Source organism: Halyomorpha halys, unplaced genomic scaffold (genome assembly GCF_000696795.3).
Source record: "Halyomorpha halys isolate HHAL.00 unplaced genomic scaffold, Hhal_1.1 Scaffold103.1, whole genome shotgun sequence".
Taxonomy (NCBI): domain Eukaryota; kingdom Metazoa; phylum Arthropoda; class Insecta; order Hemiptera; family Pentatomidae; genus Halyomorpha; species Halyomorpha halys.
The window spans coordinates 2086356-2096012 of record NW_027115007.1 but is presented as its reverse complement, the minus strand read 5'-3'; the positions used below and the strand labels follow the sequence as shown (position 1 = coordinate 2096012).

Below are 9657 nucleotides of genomic sequence, written 5' to 3'. Positions count from 1 at the left end.
ATGGCTTCGCAGAATTTCCAAGAGAGATAGGAAATTTTGTACCTCGGCAACTTTAAAAATAAGGCATAGGAACCAAACCGGTGCCATTGCCATTAAAAGTAGTTGCATATATACCGCTCTGCACTGATTTTAACCATTATAAAGCCATATATATACTACAACAAATATATAAAACATCAGAAGCCAAAAATTTTTTAATTATGTTCCTTGTTGTGTTATCTAATCTATTTTTAGATTACTTTTAGACTCCTTACCCCTTGGCACCTGCTGGCATCTCACAGTACTATTTTTTTTAAAGTTTGTATTTAAAATATTTGTAATTAAACATTAAATTCTAATGAAAATGATTCCAAACGCGACCAAAATGTGTTATTAAAATATAGAATCAAAAAATTATATGATGTTCATATTAGATTGAGTTAGTTGTTTATTTTAATCCTCGAATATGAAGTTTAATTGGCGTTTGGACTCAACTATATTCAATTAATGGAATTAAACTCAAAGGATACGAAAATTATAAATTAAAAAAAAAGCTTGCAGTGTTGTATAAACTGTACCAACTTAATCTTCATCCAATGGCTGAGCATATTGCATCATACACTACAGTAGTAAGATTATGTCATAAATTAAGTTATAAGGTGATCAACTTTCAACAAATTTTAACTTAAAGTAGTGTTTATTATTAAAATTATAGCAAGTGAATAAAACAAGCTTTTTATTGTTATCACTCTAAACTTTTTTTTTCTAAGTTATAAATATCATATATTATTTCTTTCTGTTTAGGATAAAATATACTTTATTATGATATGCCATTTTCTATATCATGTGTTAATTATTTTATTTTGTTTATTACTCTAAGGCACTAAAGCCCATCAGATATTTTTGTGTTATTATTCTAAAGGGCCTTGCCCCGGAAATTGAATACGAACATTAAAAAAATTGTTGTTTTTATCATTAAGTAAGCGCTTAATTGGTGGGTAATCGGCTCAGAACTCAACCGAAACGTAGAAGAGAGGATTGTATTTGGTCTAATCTCGAAGATTTGAGTTTTGGTGGGGTTCAGCGAGGGAGGTATGATGACAAGAATTTGTTGTATCCAGTATCAAACCTCCTAATTTATTAAGTCATATTAGTTATTAATACTTTAAGTCTAGGTTTAGTCTTTCCAGTAGTAATTTAGTAATTCAAGGTTACTAAATATGAACATTTGTGGAATGAAAAAACATGTATTGGTGATACCTATTCATGTCAAACGTATACTCACAAACGTAATTCCCATCAATAAAAAAATTATGCAAGCCACACCTAAAAATCAACCAATTGAGTCATTACATTCGTTACGAACGAGTCCGGACACAGAAAGATTGAGTTTAGTACCGAGGTACACTAAAGACGTGAGTACTGGTTTAGTTCCACTAATAGTGCACCACAGAGCTCAGAGAATATCCCACGATAGCAACTACGGGCAATTATTAGCAATTTTGGATTTAACGCTTTCCAGAAAATAGTGCCTAGCGCTCGGGAATCGGCCCCAGAAACGAAAAATCGGGAACTATGGACCCGTTATGCTTCCGGTATAACCTAAATAATACTCAACTGTCGGTTCTGCAAGTTTGACCCCACAGCAGGCAGTAGAGCAATAACCTGTAATAATCAAGTTTAAGAACCAAGGTAGCAGGAATCATTACAACTCCAGTATCCCAAACGTATCTAAAACGAAGTGAAATACCTACACTAATCCAAACAATATCTCCAAATTAAACAGTACAAGTAGGCTGCATTAAAATGTAAATTATTGTATTCATACTCAGTAGGTGTACTATATTAATACATTCTTAAAGACACTCATATTCAACCTAATCATTCTCCTTAAATGGTAGTAGGACATGATAAAAAAGTAAACACAGATTATTATATGAGACAAATATCAATTGTTATCATGACAAATAGATAAGACTATAGTTTAACTTAAAAAATGGCAGTTACTGTTTAGGTATCACCAGCTTTTATTTTTTTATAATTATTATAAATCCTTTCAGTTTCAAATAGTTCCTGTATTTCGCTAGGCAATGTTAATCGCTTGCATTATAAAAACTTCAAGCAATATTAATGGAGGCCATAAAAACATATATATAGTTAAATAAAAAGTGTTGTTTATTAATTCATTTTTTATTAATGCCCATCAAATTGAATCATTTACAACCTGTAAGCTTTATGGCTTGTGACTAATATAACAAATATTGAATGAAGAAAACAAATATTAAATGGTACCTCCGCTTAAATACTTCAATAAAAAATAATTAGTAATTATTTGTCATATAATTACCTACCTCATCCAACTTCTCTGCAGCTTTCTTTAGATAAGGTCGGGGCTGTGGGGTGCTATCTGCTCTATGAATACATTGGGATTTATTTGTGACATCAGTATAGTGTTTTTTGTCAGTCAATAGATATTTACAGAATTGCAATCGATAATGGAATATGTAATAATTTATTTTAATAAAAATAATTCCCACTAATTTTGCTAATATTCAATAATTCAAAAGTAAACTTGCCTAAAATTCAATTAAACGTCCTTGTGTTTAAAATGATCAAATGATGATGATATCTTAGATCATATCTTACAAATATTAACATAAGCAATAATTTTATTAAGAAACTCTTTTATTATTGATCTATCACCATAGAAAAACACATGGTTTAAATATGTAGCATATTTATATGCAAGATATCTTTATAATTCATCCAATTTTATGATTCTATTGATTTGACAGTTGCAAATAAAATTTTTGAATTAAAAAAGTAAAATAATTAAAACAATCGTAGCTCAATAATAATTATAGGAACCGCTCAAAGAATCCAGGTATTCTCCATAGACAATAAAATTAATAATAATAATAATAATAATATATATAAAACACTTTGTTTTAAAATATAAAATAATTTAACTTTAATAGCTATCATTTGTTTATTTCATGAATTTCTTTTGCATGTGTTGCTTATTTATTATCAATTTTTAGCAAAAATGTACATGTTTAACAACGTATTATATTTTACACTTTGTAATTACTTATAATAAACCACTTACCTGGTATGTGTAAATAATTTACATGCCAGATTAATCCAGTAGCTAAGTTTGATTTTAAAGTTACTATTGTCATCGTTGTGTACTGCAATAGGTTGATATAGTTAATTATTTTAGAGAACCAATATTTTTGTTTTGAGTTTTAATCAAAAACTACTTGGTTCAGTAATAATGCTGCGATACCACTAACAATTGTCCCAGTAACTTGGTTTTTATCAGTTTTCTTTGATTTTATAATATGTTTAACGCCGTAAATTATATTTTTGAATATAAACAATAACCGCGTGCAGCGGGAATATTAATGGATGATAACTGATATGCGATTTTTGTTAGTTTAATCGATAAAAACCGAAGAATAAGTGGGGCAACCTCATATTCGGGCCTGAAAGAAAACCAAGGACTCACCGTGGATGAAATTAGTTGATCATGTATAAAGAAATGGGAAACGCTCGACACAGTACCAGTTGTTATTAAATAATAACTATTATAATACGAACATTGTACTTATTTCATTAAAGAAGCACAACCAAATTTATATATTTTTTTATTAATCTTGGAATAAATTTTAGTGAATTGAGGACAACTCTAAAATGTTCATATCTGGTTTGGTCGGTTCAAACTTTGTAAAAATAGTATTAAATTTATAATTTGTTTACTTTATTTTCCAATATTTTATCATATTTGAAAATTAAAATTAGATGTCATATCCCTTGATTGACATGTTATTTGTCTTTTTTTTACCAATAAATTAGCTAATCTTTACTCTTTCTTTGACGTAAACTAATATAAGGCTTTAATTAATTTTTTTTCAATCATTTACAAAATAATTTCAAATCTAGTAAACATAGCCATTTTCAATTAAGTTTATACGATTATATGAAGCTGAATAGTTTGTTTGTTTGAACGTACTAATCACCAAAACTACCAGCCTAAATTTAAAAGAATTCTCATTGTGTTAGATAGATCTTTTATTGAAGTAGGATTTTCGCTGCCAGTATATAGCATTAGGACATAACAACACAGAGCAGTAACCGTTTAATATTTAATTCCTTTTATGCAGATTTTTTTAAAAAGTGGTTCTTCTAAGGCTGTAAATGTGAAATGAGGAAGGGTTTGATAAAAATTACTTTTCTCGGTGGTTAAACACATTTTTTTAAGACATAAATTGTTTTTAGGCTGAATCGGAGATAATATTTAATATGATTTAAAGACCTTTCACATTAACTCAGTTTTTTATTTGGTAGTGATTGGCCATTTTCTTTATAATCTAAATTTATCACAGATGAAATTACGAGACTCATTTAATACTTGATAACCACATATACTGCGAGTCATGGTCATTCATTCTTCCAAGCTATCTGACTCAATGTAGTAATATTAATTACAGAATAATTATTAAAAAAAAAATAAACAAACAAAACTAATAGCCAAGAGAAGGAGAGGTAGGTAGCCCTTAGAGAAATTAAAGGACCAAAAAAAAAGGTAGTCCGGTAATTAAAGGTTCCAGCTACTGAGTTCATGCTATCAAAATAATTGTTCAATTTTCATCTTGCCTCTCCTCTACGGACACTAGGCGATTGTTCAGAGTTCCTTGGGCATAGGTCTTCAAAGAATAACAACTTTTTAATTATAAAATATTTTATTCGGGAGGTACTCTCCCCTGCATTTCTCAAAATTATATTTACAATGAAACTAATATTTACAAAATATGAAACAAATAAATACGAATTTACAACAAATCATAATCATCTCATACATCTCTTGACATAAAACAGCACCATAATTGTAAAATACAGGATAAATATATATATATATTTTTAAAAGATTTCGTCTTTTTTTTTCCTTTTCTTTTTTTAAAATTTATAATATATAAAGAAGCTGAAATTATCTGAATAGATTTGAGCACAGCGCTTTTACCGTTAAAGTACATAAGACCTTAAGTCAATACACACACCTCCTCAGTCTTCTGGTTTATCATTACATAATTGTAACCGACACAATTTTTTTTTTTTTTTTTACATAATTTCGTTTATAATGGGACTAGCTTGTCAACTATGAGTACTTCAAAAGATGAGCATCTACTCATAAAAATAATACATTTACAGTGTCTATGACAGTTTTACTGTACAAGCTTTCTTCTCGGTTTTTACAATACAATTTTGATTCTAAAGTGCAGCTATTGAAAAACTAAAATACACTTAGATAACATAAAAAAGAAAATACAGTATAGGAACAATCATGGATCTTAAAATTACCAAATACATTTCTATTTTCTTAAAATCCAATATACATAACAGAGCTTTACATAAGAAACAGTTCTACACTAACGATCCCAATCAGTAAATCAATAACCAAGACGGGATCTATCCAGGCAAGAACCATTTGGCCGATCAGTCTTAATGAAAGCTTACATAAATTTCCATATTTCATATATGACAAATTTAGGAGTTTTTTTCTTTTAAATCTTCGATAACATAGTATTTGTTTGTTTCTTAAACAACATAAATACATTGCTTTCCAGTACTTAGTAAGTATTAGACAGACAACTTTTACATATATTTACAAAATCTCAAAAGAGCATAAGGTAATAGGAAATAAATTAATACGTATAATTATGTACAAAACTCACTGGTAATCTTTTGATCAATATAATCGAGTTATTATAATACAAAGGCCTAAGTCTATAAACAACTATGTACATGTCTAATTCGTTAAGATATCACTATTCAGAAGCAGAACTTACACTGGCTAAATAATCACAAATGCAAAGCGCGAAGACCTTGTCTCCAAACACTGAAAGGCTGGTAGGATCTGTAAAGAAAAAGAAAAGAAAAAATTAGTCTTACGAATATAACTTACATTTGCAAATTATTTATAATTATTACATAAAACAGTATATCTATTATATTTATAAAAGTCATAAATCAGAAAAAAAATTCGGAAATTGAAATAGAATTATATTAATAATTGACATTAAAAATTGAATATATGTCTCCAGCTTGGCTCTAAATAAAATCATTTTGGACTTCACACTTTTGTCGAAAAATAGCTACTTTTGAAAAGTTTTGATGAAATTTGTCGGAAAATATATTTTTTATCACCAAATAGTTAATAATTTAGTAATCAAAACAATGTTTTTAAAATCCCAATCCTTTTTTGTTTTTTTTTCACTGTTAGAATTATTATATAAAATACCTTAAATTAACATCAGCATTTAATTTTTAATGCAAATAAAAAATATCACACAGCAAATATTGATGTCATAATTAAATTTAACAGATATTCAGTTAAAAAAAAAAAAACTTGTTTATATGAAATATTTTGAAAAACATTTGATTTAAAAATGAATAATCAGTTCTTTACAAATATATAAAACAGATTTAAACACAAAATAAGCTTTATAACAATAAAAGTTGAAATGTGTATGTAAATATACAACAGAAGAGTACTACATTAAAATAAAGTATTGGACCTAATTAAAGAAAATTAATGAAATTAAAATTACATTAATTTCAATTACAATTACCATTCATATAAATCTAAATTGTAGAAATAAAATCAGATTTACAAGTAATTTGAATTGTTAGTTGTGATAAACCCGTGAAATTGTAGTCGTGGTCCACAATTACACTTACTAGTTGGGTTACGAAGTAATTAAAATTACTAATTATAAGGTTATGTAATTGCAATTACTTTGGCTCAATACTGACAATATTATAACAAATCTAAAACAAACATCTGTAATCTAATTAAAAAATAGTTCAGTCAATTTATTGCTTGATGTATGAATATTAATTGTAAAAAAATATATAATTCTACAACCGCCTTCAAAGGAATCGACTGTATTGAGTAAACAAATTGAAATATACGAATAATGAAGTGCTGTAACCCCGTGAGGTTCGAAGGCTGGAATCAATTAAACGTCCCTTTAGATGTAAATCATTTTCAATCAAGTTATCAATTATATTCGAATCTGTGGTTTAGCGAAAGTAAATTACAGATATTACCCTCCTTCCGGCCCGATAAAGTTAGACTTGGGAGAGACCCTATCATCAGAAGAGGCGACCGTTCAGGCAGAAAATGAATCCGATCGGTTCCAAATTTATGCTCGCCAGTTTAATACAATTTGAGGAGTCCTTCCAGCCCGAATAAAGAAAGAGGAAAAAAAAAAGTAGGAGTCTCAGATGGTCCGTCGTCGAATAATCGTACTTTAATGATACGTATCAGGGGGGAAGGACTGTGCTTAAAGAAGGCCCCTAATTGACGTATATTAAAGTTTACCCAGGGAGCCTCCTTCCAGTCGAAGTTAAAATACAATATAATAACAGAATGGGGAAACAGAGGCTGGAAGATTTGCCTAATCCCAATAAAGGCCAGGTAATAGGTAAAGTTACTGGTTAAACTGTTTTACCCAACTCTTCGCCTGTAATCGGAGCTGTAGGCTCAACTTTAATACCATCCACCCCCTCTGCCTTTAAATATTAATTTAACTGAGTTCTGTTTATAATAGGGGAAGCAGGGGCTGGATCTGGCAATAAACTCAATCCGCATGGGAATGGAAATTTCTCGAAATATATAAAATATATCCAAACCTAATAATATCATGTTTATATAATATAATAATAATAGTATGTTAAATAAATTCGTTATTCAAAATATGTAATAATATTTCTCAAGAAATAAATAAAAGTTATATTTCAATTAAGTATTTGTAAATTAAAAACAACCAAAGTATATTTTTAAAAAAACGTGTAGTTCCAATGTTTAATGATTGCTAAAATCATATATTTTTTTCAATAAAAAATATTATATATATACTAAAATTAATTAGGCTTTAATAGTTATAGATACATATGATAGGTCTAACAAAATTCACATTCTCCGCTACAGCAAATTTTGTAATCAATATGAAAAACCTCAATTTTCAATAGAACGATGATTTTAATGTTGTTTTATTTTTCAAATATATATTTTTAAAGAAATTCAAATTCAACGCCTTAAAATTATTCAGTTTATTTCATAACTTTTCCCAGTAAGATACCTATTAGAAATAATATTTCCAATAAATAAATAACTTATAAACATAAGATCCTCACGTAGTATTTTACAATTAAAAAGTGGATATATTTCGACTTTCTTAAGAATACTCCTCAAATTTTCTAATATTATATTTTAGAAAAAGATGTCGTCTCTCATTACATGGGATAAAACTGTCGGATTAGAAGTTTATTCCACAACATGAGTCAATTATTCGTCCTGCGTATAAGATTTTCATGAAGTTGCCGAAACGATCATAAATTTTAGGTTACTGGCTAGTGACTTAATAATGTCCCAAAACCTCATAAAAGTAACCTAATAATTACTTTTTTTCTACATTTAATGTTTTAAAAAATAAATAAATATATTTTTAAAAAATCTTTATTTTTAATATATTTGTTTGTTTGTTGTTTTTTTCATCCTTTAACTTATACTCTAACGTTCCTCAGCAGCATCTCTGGCGTTTTTATTTTCCTTAATAATCGATGCTGGACATTTTCAAGCTCTTAAATTTGTAGTATACTTAAATAGAGCACTGGAAAGGTCAACAGTTAGTGCCTCCGGTCCTAGGAATGCTACCGTGTTTGTCGACGAGTGGTCAAGTGCGGTTAGAACAAACAACACCCTCTTCTCCTTTGTGCCCGTACGAGGCTCTCAAGAAGTTGTCATCTCATCCATTAAAACTCGCCTACACTGCTCCTTGTTGAAACTATTTTCAGTTCATTTCAACCTACAAGAATGTCCTATTAACTTTTTTTGTAATTCATGTTTAATTTTTTAAACGAAAGAAAAAAAACACAAATCATTGACATTCAGATATACGAGTTGTGATAGTTTTTTTACAAAAAAAAATAAACAGTAATTTTATGAAGATCGGTACTCCTAATTAACGAACTGCACCCTTTTATTTATCTCATAAATAGTAATTCCTAATGATAATAATAATTATTTTGACACTAAAAGGGTGTCGGAACGAGAATTTTATGAAGACGCACACCGTAGCGGACCCCTAAACAAGCCGAATGTATTATCTTATTCAAACACGCACGCCATATTCTCGCCTATTATGTATCACCTGTTGGCAAGATGGCGGCCTGTCCGGTGAATAAATTAAATGATTCCACAGGAAGTTTAGTAATTGGCTCTCTGGATAATGAGACGAGAAGATGTTAGAGAATTACAGAAACATTTTTTTGATGGGCTTCTAAATGAGTAGGTAAATAACAAAAAAAAATAAACTTTAATTTACAATAATTTATTATTATTAATTAATTTAAGATATTTTTCTATGAAAATAAATAAATTCCCAAGACACTAAGAAAATCTTAATATATAAGTAGGCGTACGCCATCTTCCTGAGAATATTTATTTTTTTACATCTAATTACTAATTATTTTGTAAATAAATTATTTTTTTAATTAATTTTTATTTAACTAAGAACTTAACGGATTTTGTTAAATTTAAACAACATTTCTTTGTTTTTTTTTCGTTTTGTTTTAATCTCTAGTTTTTATGAATACACACACACACACATA

The 9657-nt window shown here is 28.5% G+C and overlaps 1 protein-coding gene across 1 annotated transcript in view; it reads right to left on the bottom strand.

Annotated features, from left to right (window-relative positions):
* Nucleotides 1-4996: 4996 nt before the first annotated feature.
* The window catches only part of LOC106677560 (toll-like receptor 6), a 57674-nt gene continuing 53013 nt past the window's right edge, over nt 4997-9657 (bottom strand). The window contains exon 2 of the mRNA XM_014415578.2: nt 4997-5896. The gene's annotated coding sequence lies outside the window, so the exon portion shown is untranslated. The remainder of the gene's footprint in view (nt 5897-9657) is intronic.